Source organism: Phascolarctos cinereus, unplaced genomic scaffold, assembly GCF_003287225.1.
Source record: "Phascolarctos cinereus isolate Bilbo 61053 unplaced genomic scaffold, phaCin_HiC Scaffold_1;HRSCAF=81, whole genome shotgun sequence".
Taxonomy (NCBI): Eukaryota; Metazoa; Chordata; class Mammalia; order Diprotodontia; family Phascolarctidae; genus Phascolarctos; species Phascolarctos cinereus.
The window spans coordinates 56,447,093-56,461,112 of NW_027555514.1; positions in this window are offsets into that span (position 1 = coordinate 56,447,093).

Below are 14,020 nucleotides of genomic sequence, written 5' to 3' on the forward strand. Positions count from 1 at the left end.
ATATCTAAATTCATTATTTCTGTCCTAACAAATATGTCTTTAGTAAATGAATAGTGGAAGGAATGGATTTATCCTATGTAATAACAGAATGCTTCATAGGGCAGCCAAATACTTTATTATAAAATAACGTTTTAACCCAAGACATAGAAAAGCATAGGGAAGGGAGGAGGAAGAAGGGTGTACAAGTAAGAAGATCATGAAGTTGATTGCGTTTCTTTTCAATATTTTGTATAGTTGTAAGGTTTTCAAAATTTAGTTATTCAACACATGCATTCAAGTGTTTATTAGTAAGACTAACTGTGCAAACAATGCCATCGATTGTCCGTCATGACAGTGTGAGTTCTCTTTATATGTCCTCCCATCTTGTGGATTATCATCAAAGTCTTTCTGTAAATACATTGTAGAGGATATATCCTCTTGGTAAAGACCTTCCTTTGGTTGTTTGAGAATTTTGTAGGTACTGGTACAACATGTGGACTTTCCAGCTATTATTTATCATTTTTGCTACTTGGCATAGAGTAAGGAGTACTAACAAAACATTCCCCTTCACACTTGGGACATACTCATTCATAAACACACGTAGCACTATAGTGAGAAGAGTAGACACAGAGAAACTAGTAGAGAAAGACTGTAGGAAATACATATGGCTAAAGCAGCTCACACTTTCTATACTTCTGGCCTTTCATACCTTTTATCTTCTTTGTTCCTGTCTGGGCAACACTTTCTGAGCCTACTCCTCTTCACAACTCAACTCTGCAGCAAGACTCTCCGGGCTGATTCTCTGTTATATATATGGCATCTCCTATTGGGTGAGTTGCTCCCCTGCATGATACCATTGTCAGGCTAATCAGGAGAGAGGAATCTCCCCATTTGCTGTTATCTGAAAGAAGTACAAAAGGAAAATATGAAGAGTGATTTCTTCTCAAAGTCTAAGTTCTTCTTACAATACTGGCTCTTTTCAGCTGCCAGAGATGACTCTCCCTACTTAATTGACAGAATCCCCCCAGTCTAGAATGATGAGATCAAAGATGGTAAGTTTGCTTTTTATAGGCTACCCCTTTGGTAGCCAATGTCTAGAGTTCTACAATTTAATCAAGTTTGATTGAGGAGATAATTCACACCTACCAAAAGAGCTAAGAAGTGTAAATAATTCTTTACACTTCCTTTGTATCTCTTTTTACATAGAACTGAAGTGTTATGAAAGGTCTGAGAAATCACCTAGAGAAATCTTCTTGAAGGACATAGCATTTGAGCAGAATCTCAAAGCATAGATGGAGAGTGGACATTTCAGGCATTGGAAATAGTAAGAATAAAGAAAATGGAACTGAGAAAGCTTGGGACACCAGCACCCTCTATGAGTTAATAATCTTTGAGCTATCTCCCTTCAAAATACACATGTCTAAAAACAAACTTATTTTGTCCCCTAAACTAGCTAATTCCTGATTTCCCTATTTCTATAAATCTGCTAGTCACCTTAGGCTGGTAATATCAGGTTTTTTGTAGTTCCTTCTCCTTTACTCTCCATAACTATTTACTCATGAAATCTTGTTGATCCTTCTTTTAGAAGATACTTTGAATTGATCCCCATTTTTCACTTTTTAAGGTCAGCAGACTACTTATTATATGTTCCAAGTATAATGGCCTGTCTTCTTCCTTCAACCTGTATTTTAGTTATTCTTGAAGGTGACCTGATTGTTTCTTTTTCTGTCTTTATTCATTCACTAAACCTCTAAAATGGAAAACTCTACTTTCCTTCAGAATTGGTTCTTTGTTTTAATGTTTTCACTAAAAACAAAAACATATATTCAAACGAACAGTTTAGTAAGCACCTAGCCCATCCAGAGCACTAGGTTAGGTGCCTGGGAATGTAATGACAAGAAAGAAGCATTGTAGTGAATGTCTTCCTTGTCATTTATCTCATGTAAAGGTTAGGTAAGTTGTGGCAGCTGATTTCAAAGCTTCTCTGTTTTTCTAGGACAGTGTCTCTGATTCATTTAAATGCTAAAACTGCAGCTACACAAATCACATTTTCCAGAAGTGTGATCTTTTAAGTACTGCAGGTGATAAAAATCAGTTCTCATCATTTAATGGCACTGAGATTTTGTTGTTTTCATTTAGGCAGATAGATGGCCTCAGAAAGTAGAGCATTGGACCTAGAGTCAGGAACACTTGAGTTCAAATCCTGCCTCAGACACTTACTATCTGTGTGACCTTGGACAAGTCACTTAACCTCTCTCAGCTTTAGTTTCCTTGTTTATAAAATGTGGATAATAACAACTGCCTCGAGGGGAGAGGGGAAGACCAAATGACATCAGATTTGTAAAGTGCTTTGTAAACTTTCATGAGGAATATAAATGTGAGCAATCATGATTATGTTACTTTGGTTGATATGATTTCTTCAGGGTTTGTACTACAAGCATTTTTGTTGATTTCTGTTCCTCTGCAGCACTTCCTTCTGTGTGAATTTTCAGTTCATACCAATTAATCACCAAACATGTATTATTCATCTACCACATGCCAGGCACTCTCTTAGGCATGGGGAAACAAAGAGACCCTTTTCTTAAGGACCTTAAATTCTTTCAGAGGATTCAACATTCATTTATGGACAAGTATATACAGAATAAATACAAATAAAGGCCAGGTAGTTAATTACAAGGTAATTGTAGTAGGACAGCAGTAGCTACTTGGGGGATCCAGGAAGGTCTTCACGTAGAAGATGATGTTTGAGAGACATTTTGTGAGACAGAGGTGATGAGAGAGCATATTATAGGCATGTGAGGTAGTACAAAGGCACAGAAACCAATGGAGTGCTGTGTGTGAGAATGAGAGACCAGGCCAGGTTGGCTTAACTGTGGAGTGTGGGGAAGGGAGCAATGTCTAATGAAAAGGAAAGGAAAGGTTGGGCTAAGTTGTGCAGGACTTTAAAAGCCAATCCAAGGAGTTTATACTTGATCCTAGAGGTAATAGGGAGTCACTGGAATTTACTGAGAAGAGGAGTGATATGGGTCAGATCTGAGCTTCTGGAAAATACCTTTGGCAGCTCAGTGGGAGATAGATTGGGGTTGGAGAAGATTTGTTAAGAGACCAGTGCCGGAAGACAAGTTAGGAGACTTAGGATACCAATTGGGATAACCCAGGGGTGGGGAACCTGGGGCCTTGAGGCCACATGTGGCCTTCTAGGTCCTTGGACACAGCCTTTTGACTGAGTCCAAGTTTTACAGAACAAATCCTTTTATTAAGGGGAAGTTTGGATTCAGTCAAAGGGCCACACTTGAGGACCTAGAGAGTCACATGTGGCCTCAAGGCTGCAGGTTCCCCACCCCTGGGACAGCTCATTGTTATCTAGGGAGAGGTAGTGACAGCCTGAGGAGTTGGATGTGAGAGAGTGGGAGTAGAAATGGTAAGATATGGCAACGAATTAAAAATATGGACATAGAGAGAGTGAAAAATTGAGGATAATGTTAAAATTGTCACCCTGGGGTACTGGAAAATGGATATAAGGAAGCTTTGAAAAGGTATGGGTTTAGTGAGAAAGATAATGAACTCTCTTTTGACATGTTGCGTTTGAGGTATCTCCAGGATATCCAGTTCAAAATGTCCATTAGGCAACTGCAATGTATGTATGTATGCTTGCATGCATATATATATATATGTATGAAAGGATGTGTACACATATACACATATACATACATAGAAATGCATGTATATTCCCTACCTCTCCCTTGTATTGCCTGTTTTGTCCTGTACACACACAAACACACACACATACACACACACACATTCGGGTCATCTACACACAGCTGCTTAATTGTCTGTAACCAGGTCTTTCTGACTGCAGGCCCAGTACTTATATCTGTTACACCACTTAGCTGCCAGTGGGTAACACCAGTAATATAGCCCCCCTTTTTTTTTTCCTTTTGGTAGTGATTATAATTCTGAGGTTGTGGTGCTCTACCTCCTTTGATTTGCCCAAGTTAAAATTATTAATTGGCTAAAAGTATGGGTAAACTCAGCATAGTTACTCAGGTCATTAAGCCATAGTCATTTTCCCCCCCAAAAAGATGATTCCTTTTTTTTTTTTTATCATTTACCAGCAAGTACTCAGGATAATGTGTTCTATCAATCTGGATCATATAATGAGATGACATACTGGATTGTACAATTTGCTTCCGTGAATTCATTTGGTGAGTAGCTACAACCCTGAGCTATTCAAGGAGACAGTAAGAGTTTGCAGAATGTGCAAATTACTAATCAACTCTGTCCTCCCTTCTGACTGGAATCCTCCCCTTCCTTCAAGGCAAAAATTAAATGCCCTCCAAGTCTTCCTGTCCTAGTTATTAGCTATTTCTTTCCTCAAATCATATCATATATATTCCTCTGTTTAAAAGTGGTAGCCTTACCTTGGGAGTCAGTGGAACACAATCTCCTTGAGGACAGAAATTATTTTTCATTTTATTTTTGTATCTGTAGTGCCCAAAATAGTGCCTTGCACATAGCATGTCAACTGAGTTGAATTACATTTACATGTAAAATTACTGGGTAGTCAGTAAATAGAGAAATAAGGAAATTATTTTGGAAAAAAACATGACCTTCATAAAAAATATTGACCTTACTTTTTGGGACAGATATTCTTAATTGTGTGTGTGTTTGTGTGTGTGTGCGCATGTGTGTGTGTGTGCATGCGTGTGGGCGTGCATGGACCCACATGTTTGTGTGATGGACCCTTTTGGCAATCTGGCAAAGACTATGTCAACTTCAGGAAAAAAGAAGTTTTTTCAATAATGGAAGGAAACATTAGATTTCTCTAAGTACTTAATGAAATGAAGATATATATATTTTTCCCATCCAAGTTTATAGACCTCTAAAATCTATCTACAGACTTGACCCAGGGTTAAGATCCTCTGATTTAGGAGAAATATTTTCAATGTAATTCTTTTTTATTACTCTCTCTAGTCCTGAAAATAATTTGGATAAAAATATGGCGGTGACATTGGAGCTAGAACCTGAGTCATCTCTTCATAGCAGATGAATTTAACTTAAATTTCACTTCTTCCCACTTGTTTTGTCCACTCTTTGGTGAGAGGGACTAATTATGGTCAATGGAATGGAAAAGCAGAAATGAAAGAGAGAAGCTGAGGGCCTGAATTATCTGACCTTTGGTAATTGAGAGCTGGCTGTCCTCAGTACTCTAGAAAAATCAGCTCAGAGTCCAATTTAATTAAACATATTTATAACTTAGGCCTTTACATTTGTAATTTAACAATTGAATTAGTTCCATTTTACTGGAAGCAGATGGTATGTAATGATTGCCATCCTGATTGAAAAAAAAAAGGGAGCCTGTCAATACTCGTTAAATATGGATTAAGCCAAGGGTTACTGTGACTGCTTGGGTTTTCATTAATATCATTCATCCCATTTCAGTTTGGCAGGTAAAGTACGGGGAAATCACACAAATTACCTACCCATCATCCATCTTGGCACATCTGCCTTAAAATTAAGTAGTTTAGTAGTTGTGAATTCTTCTGGAAACAATTTTTTTTCATTATTTTAGCTAGAAAATAAAATTGCTCTTGTGTAAACACAGACAGCAATTTGCATATTTTAAAATTCATTACATTTGTGAAATTTTACCCTTAAGCCCAGAGTGCTATGGGATGCTTGTGAATATGCACATCACATTTCCAGTAAGGAGGTATACAGTATGCCACGTAGTTAACCTGATCCTAGCCCTGGTCTTCAAGGATTATGTTAAATTTAAATGATACTTTCTATGATCAGATTCTACTATCACATTTTGCTTTGTGCAAATATAGTCCAGAAGGTATACAAAACTATAAGCCATACTATGGTAGGTTTTATTTTCCCGTTTCTTCTTGGAAGGAACCTGGAGTCATTGGAATTTCACTTGGAAGTGTTCTGATTATACAGAGTGGAACAAATAGCTATATTATTCATTGGATCATTCATTCATTCAATAAACCCTTCTGAAGCACTGACTATTCATCAGCTGTTAGGAAAAAAAAGTCCAAGCTATTTTCTCTGTGTCTTGTTAGTTTGAGGAATGAGTTTTTTTCTCCTGGAGTAATTTGCATTGGTGAGATACTTTTTATTTTTAATCTTTCTTCCCCCTTCCTGAACCAAGAACCATTGCTAATCATCGTCATGGTTTTCAGGGGAGATCCTGCTTTAGGGATAGAGATGCTTGGTGGTCCTTGATGTGGACATCTTTACCTACTCTTGAAACTCAAATTATCTTTAGGTTGATCTCAGCTTTATTTCTTCTGAGAACTTGTATCTCATTCTCCTTTCTTTTGACTTATAATCTTTCTTAATTTTAGAGCAAGAAGATATTCCTTTTTCCAGGATGGTTTCAGAACATTTACTTTTCCTTTGTTCAGAAACTTCCACTATAAAAAGAAAATGACACAGAAAAAAGAAAACAAAAGTTGGTTAATGCAGTTATGGCTTGAGATAGGAGGAATGGGAAACTATTTTAATGTGGCAGAGAGATACTAGGTCATTTTCCCCAAGCAGCCATTGTGCATCTGGCTCAGCATCTGCATAGGAAATCTGGGATTGGTGATACAAAAAAAAAAAGTGACACAATGGGAACCCTTTCAGGTTTCTTTTCAAAACAGAAGTTTTTCTGGAAGATAAGGGTTTAAATAAAGTGGATCATTTCTTAAAAATGCAGGATGAAGCACATGTTATTCTTATATTGTCCTCATTGGACCTTACCTATGACGCTTGACCTCCCTCTTCTCAAGAGCCTGTGTATTTTTCCAGGGCAAACAAGGATACAGAAAGGTATTCTTTCAGGATAGATGAGAGGATAGGCATATTTGTAAGCAGGTGTAATAGATGTCTGCAAACTGACTGACATGAGGTTTGTGGTTCAATTAATCCATTAAAGCACTTTCTATGTACCAGGTACTGTACTAAGTGCTAGGCATGACAAAATAAGAGGCAAAAGACAGTCTCTGCCCTCAAGGATCTCATTGTCTAGAGGGGAAGACAACATGCAAATAAATGCATGTATATAAACTATATACAGGATAAATAGGAAATAATTAACAGAGGGAAGGCATTAGAATTAAGAGGGACTTCCTGTAACATAGGATTTTAGTTGGGATTTAGAGGAAGCCAGGGAAGTCAGTAGGCAGAATTGAGGAGGGAAAGTGGTTAGAAAAAAATACTCAGATCTAAGAGATGAAGCGTCTTATTCATTGACTAGCAGGGAGGCCAACGTCACTGGATGGAAGAGTATATAGTAAGGGAGTAAGCTGTGAGAAGATTGGAAAGTTACAATGGGCTTTGAATGCCAAATAGAAGTTTTTATATTTGATCCTGGAGGCCATACAGAGGCACTGGAGTCTATTTAGTAGAGGGAGTGACATGGTCAGACCTGTGCTTTAGGAAAATCACTTTGGTAGCTCAGTGGAGGATGGATTGGAATGGGGAAAGGTTTGAGGCGGGCTCACCTGCCAGCAGACTATTTGCAACAGTCCAGGCATGAAGTGATGAGAGCCTGCAAAATGGTGGAAATGTCAGAGGAAAGAAGGGGATGTGGTTCATAGGAAAAAGCCTTCCCTAGTAGCCCTGAGAATTATTTGAATGACTGCCATTTTTGAGGCAGAAGATGGATTTGAACCATGCCCAGCAGCCTATAAGCCTATAAGACAGGAGACTGAAAGAAAGGAGCAGGGACAGCGGTAGCCTTGGGGGGAATTCCCACTGCTGCCCAAGACTTGGCAAACTAATCTGGAAAGAACTGGTAGCACAGGGGCAACAGATTAAAGGGGTAATTGAAAAGGAGAACTGAACTGTAGTGGACAATGACAGGATCAAAATGGACCTTTGAGTTCCTGAAAGCATTTTGGAATGGTTAACATAGACTGAAATGGCCAGTGCTTGTCACTCCTTCAAGGATCGAGGGAAGTTCCTAAAAAGGTCTACTCTGTCCCTGAATCCCCTCCAGCATCTATCCAGTAGTTGGCATTGTAATATACCCGGCTTGCTTCTTTCTCTCAGCATTTCCTAACTAAGCCAGGGTCAGTTAGAAATATAAATAACAAGGACAAAGAACCCAAACTCTCTGGGTAACAGGATTTTTCTTAACTGGGGGCTCTGAGCTTTTATAATTGTATGAATAATTTGTATCAGATATGTCCACAATATAGCAGAGGAAGGGGCCATGTAAACCTTAGTGACCTTATTTGGCCCCTTGGACAAAAAAATGAGTTAATAGTTGTGAGTCATTGCATCTCTGGAGAGAAAGGTATTGTGAAGGAAAAGATGCACTTAAGAAAAGATCTTAGTGTAGAGTATCAGTAAAGATAGCTCCCCCTATTAAGCAGGTAGGCAGGAGAAGAAAGAATAAAGTACTTAGCTGTCAACTCTGCTTTCCATAGCAACATCCCTCAGGATTGTGCAGTGAGACTTATTTAGGATTAGAATTAAAATCATCGTATTTAGGAGTTTCAAGAGATCTTAGAGGTCATCTAGTTCATCCTCTTTATTTTATAACCTGAAGCCCAGAGAAGTTAAATGGTTCATCAAAATGTCACACAGATTAATAATAGACTTGTTTGGTCTTTTTTCTTTTGAAGTATTTCTGGAGTTAATTTAGTTAATTTGAGTAATTTTTTTGTCTCTTATGGTACTACTCCTTTATGTATTCTTGTCCAGAAGGCTAGAATCTTTGAGCTAGGAGACCGTAATGCAGTGGAAAAGACCTTGGCCTAGGTCTTGGTTCCCTTTCTGCCATACAGCTTCATGGCCTTGAGCAAATCACTTTTTATCTCTGGGCCTATATTTCCTGATCTGTAAAATGAGGAATTTGAATGAGATGATCATTAAAGTTCTGGAAAACCCTCATATTCTATGAATCTATTATCAAGATCTTTTTTTTTCATTCACCAACCAGACATTCATTGAGTACTACTCTCTTTCTGCTTCCCTATTGTTGAACAGGAAATAGAATATTTTGTTCTCTGCATAATCTTCTTCCCTCCTGCTTGTACCCTTCCCCAGCTGAATAACACCAGCAGTCTTGAAACCCTCAAAACTGTATTCATAAGATCAGTGATTTAGAGCAGGAAGGAATTGTAGAAGTCATCTAATTCTCATTTTATAGATGAGAAAATGGTAGCATGGAAAGGTTAAGTCATTGGTGCGGGGTCAAACACATAGTAAGTTACAGAACTAGCATTTTCAAAAGGGTGTGAATATGGCAATTGAATAGGATTTTCAGTTCAGGAAGAATGGCCAAATATACGCTAGTCTTCTTTCCATCTGCTATAAGGTATAAAACTTACAAGAGTGAACTCCATTACATTTTGATTACACTTAGGTATGGCCAACCTTATTTTCTATGTAGAATTGAGATAGATTCCAGAGAAAAATTGAGTAGAATAAGTAAAGCTTACCAGGAAGTAGAAACAACTTGCTTTACTTCAGCAAGCATTTACTAACTGCTGACTATGTGCGAGGCATTGTGTTAGGTTCTGGGGGAGAGGAGTACAAAGCAAAAAAAAAGATAACTGTGTCTCCTTTCAAGGAGTTTATCTTTCACTGAACAACTGAAATGGATGCAATTATTGAACATGGGCTGATGTTTCTATCCTTTGACCCTGTTTGTTTTCATCTGTTCTCTCTCTTTCAATCTTTGTTAATGTTGCTGGTCACAACCCATTGGGAAGAAAGCTTCACATTTGTATAGAAATGGAAATCAGTGTTCTGCAGTGGAAAGAGCATTGATCTAACTCCTGAACACCTGGGTTCAATTCCCCTTATCTAAAATTAATTATTACCTTGGGCAAGTCAACTAATCTCCTATTCCAGCTCAATTTCTTCATCTGTAAACTAAATGGGTTGTTCTAGATGGCCTCAAGTCTAGTCCAATTCTAGATCTGTGTAGCTATGTCACAAGGCAGATAACTCAACCTTGTTTTCCTTTTTTTCCTTACCTTTCTTTCAACTTTAATACGTTCTTCAAAGATAACTGAAGTTGATCATCTTTTAAACGTAGGAATGAGAAGCAGATTCAGGAAAGAATGTTCCAGTCTGATTCATTCCAGTGGAATAAGGTAAAGAGGACAGGAGCCCAGATAAAAATCTCTGGACTCTGGAGCCACCCAGGAATCTTTTTTTTTTCTTTTTGAACTTCATCAAAATTTTCCTTCCATAAAGCTTGATAATAACAGCTACCCTCCCCCTCTCCCCTCTTCCTTCTCCTTTTGCCAAAGAATAAAAGGTGAGGGAGGGGTGAAACACAAATGTAAATGTCAAGACACTCTGCTCCTCTGAGATTTAATTATATCATCTGGCACATTTCATGCTTTAGTTATTTGCCTAGCTTAGCTTTTTAAGCCTAGAAGGGCAGGGTTATTTCTTGCCATTTGCCTTAAAAAGGGCCAACTGTTTTAGTCATTCAGCTAATAGCCACAATGTCATTACTCAGTTATACTTTATTCTATGAAACTGGACTATTCCCCTCACTCCTGGGGAATTATCCCGAGTGAGCACTGGTAGACATTCTCATTTTTGTTTTTCTCTTGCCAAGATGTTCATATATAGCTGCTTTAATCTTTTCTCATAAATCAGTTCCTTCTTTCTTCAAATCATTTTTCTTTGGCATGACTCTTCTCTGGACTACTTCCAGTGAGTGTAATCTTTGAGGAGCTGATGCCTCTGAAGGGGAATGTAATACTCTGTCACCTTCGCCATGTACAGAGGGATGATTATTTCTCTGTCCTCTGATCAGCATTTCCTGCCGTGAAATCTAATAACATTAGCCTCTCTTGTTGACCTGTGGTGGTGCCAAGTGATATTGAATGCTTCATCTCCTCTCCCTCCTTAATCTCTTGTCATTGTGGATTTCCATGTTTCTTCTCTTAATTGGAAAACCATGGAAACACCTCCTGATTGTCATCATGATCCACACATTTATTAAGCACCTTCTGATTGGATGCCATCTTTCTCAAGGCACAGATTCAAATCTGCTTAATATACTTTCTTAACTAGTCCACTATTAATGATTGAGAAATTCAAGCCAGCTTGTGTTTTCAACGTTAATGGAGAGTATAGGGACCAACCAAATTGACCCTTTTGTGGTTTGTCACATGACATTCCATCTTTGTGTTGGATTCGGAGTCAGGAAAGCCTGGATTCAAACCTCATTCCTGACATTTACTATATGGTTGATCATGGGAAAGTCACTTAATCTCTGTGAATTGGGGTAATTGATGCATCTATAAACCAGGAATAATAGTATGTCTAGTAGTGTGTTCCTGTGCCCTAGGGTTGTTGTGAGACTCAAGGTAGGTAGGACTGGTAAAGAGCTTAATAAATTTAAAAGCTCAAGCTAGGTGTCAGTTATAGTTATTTATGTAATTCTTTCCTCACAGCTGTTGTGGGAGGGAGTGCAAGTGTTATTAACCCATTTAATAGACAAAGAAACTGAGGCTCAGAAAGAAGTAACTTTCTCATGATCATACAGTTAGTGCTAGATTTGAGAAGTGAACCTAGGGCCTTCGCCTCTAAGTCCTGTGCTCTTTCTCTTATATTGCCTTCAGAGGACAAATTATATGTATGCATGTATGTGTATATGTGTATGTGTATATGCATGTACACACACACACAGCAATGATGATTTGTTTAGCTTTAAAGTATTTGCTCTTCAAATGGCTTATTTTCCCCACTTATATATGGCCTCATCTCTGCAGGCATTTTTAAGTAAGCTGTTGTATCACCAAGCTAAAGGCATTATTTGAAATCAAATTTGAACTTCTTCAGCCAATGAATTTTAACTCTAACCTGAGTTACATAAAGGGGAAAATATGCCTGAGAAATGCAACTGTTTTCTTTTCTGTTTTAAAATGTGTGTTAAGCTGATCATAACAGGGAGTAAGAAGTCTCAAATCTATACTGATAGCTGAAGTAGTAAATTGAATTCATGTGAGACTGATAAAGTATCTTTGGGCTTTTCAGCATCGGAGACTCCCAATGTGGAAACTCTCTCAAGCAATGCAGACTGGCTATGACTTAGCAACTAATACCTAGGCAGTTTTCTGAGAGGTCCTGAGAAATTAAGCAACTTGCCCAGACTGCATAGTTAATTGCATTGGTTGGACTTGGACAGCTCCAAGTCTACCCACCCTGTCCACAAGCTGCCTCGCCTGAAGCATTTGGTTTTTTAAAATTAATTAATTACTTTTTAGTTTTCAACATTCACTTTTACAAAATTTTGAGTTCTCTCCCCTTCTCCCACTCCAAGATGACATGCAATCTGATTTAGGCTATACATGTAAAATCATGTTAAACATATTTCCACATGAGTCTCATGGTAAAGAAGAATCTGGAAGCATTTGTTAACTAAATGCCTTGCAAGAAGTGATAGAAAAGACATCAGAGACCTGAACAATGAGAAGAGGAGGTAGGAGCCAAACTAAGGAAGAACTTATGGACAAGATGTTATGCTTGTATTGAGGACATTCTACAGCATCCTTGATGGTCAAAATCATGCAGGCTTGGCTGGGCTGTGATCTGTGCAAGAGGCAAAAGTACCCACACGGCTAAGACTGGAAATCTGTTCAGGAATCAAAGTAGATGGAAAAGCTAAATGTAGTGGTGCTTCAGAATTGAGGATGGATTTTTCTCTTTTCATACCTCAGAATTCAGAAGCCTAAAACCTACAGATGATCCCTGGAGGCTCAAACAGGTAGGAGTTAATATGAGGGCAAGAATTTTGTGTTAGGAAAAGGACAGAAAAATCTCATTTTGAGGCTAGTTTTTAAAAGATTAAGGATTGTTCTTATATTAACTGAGTATTTGAGCTTCCAGTCATAGTACATTTTGGGTTCATTTCGTATATCTGTTTTCTGTACAGCATATGCTTCTTGTCACTCAGTGGTATTAATCTCATGACTATTTTCAAAAAAGAATAGCTCCAAGCAAAATGTTCTAACTGGCTGTATCGACTTCTATATCATGGAGACAGAACTTACACAGATGGGTTATGTAGAAGCTCCTCTCTGGGGAGAAATGCAACTTCTTTTCAGTGAGCTACTTTTGTTTTGTTTTGTTTTTTGGTGAGGCCATCAGGGTTAAGTGACTTGCCCAGGGTCACACAGCTAGTAAGTGTCAAGTGTCTGAGTCCAGATTTGACCTCAGGTCCTCCTGACTCCAAAGCTGGAGCTTTATCCACTGCGCCACCTAGCTGCCCTAGTGAACTACTTCTTCCTATGAGGCTGCATTGTTATCACTCCAAGACAAATCTGTAATTATTCTAATGTTTACTCTAAGCCAAATTCCAGTTTTCTCAATACACATTCTGGGGTTATTTACCTCTAAAAGGGCAGTTATAAATATTTTTGGACATATGGATCCTTTTCCTTGGAGTCAGGAAGGTCTGAATTGCATCCTACATTGCATATATTTACTAGTTATGTGACACTTGTAACGACACTTAATCTTTATCTGCCTGAGAGTTCTCATCTGCAAGATGGATATGATAGTAACATCTACCTAACAAGGTGAGGGTCAAGTGAGATACCATGTTTAAAGTGTTTCACAAGTGCTAAAAAACCATATAAATGCTAGTGGTTTTTCCTCCTCTTCTATCTCTTCCTCTTCTTCCTCCTCCTCTTTCTCCTTTTCCTCTTCCTCCTCTTTCTCCTATTCCATTTCCTCTTTTTCCTCCTCCTCCTCCTCCTCTTCCTCTTCCTCCTTCTCCTCTTCCTCCTCTTCCTTCTCCTTTTCCTCCTCCTCCCTCTTTCTCCTATTCCTCCTCCTCCTTTTCCTCCTCCTCCTCTTTCTCTTCCTCCTTCTCCTCTTCCTCCCCTTCCTTCTCCTCTTCCTTCTCCTCCTCCTTCTCCTTCTCCTTCCTTCCCTAACCTCTCAATTCCAGTGATTTCCCTCTTTTAAGTATTGCCTAATTTCCCCTATATAGCTTGCTTTGTATATATTTGCTTGCATGTTATCGCCCCTATTAGATTGTAAGCACCTTGAAAGCATGGAC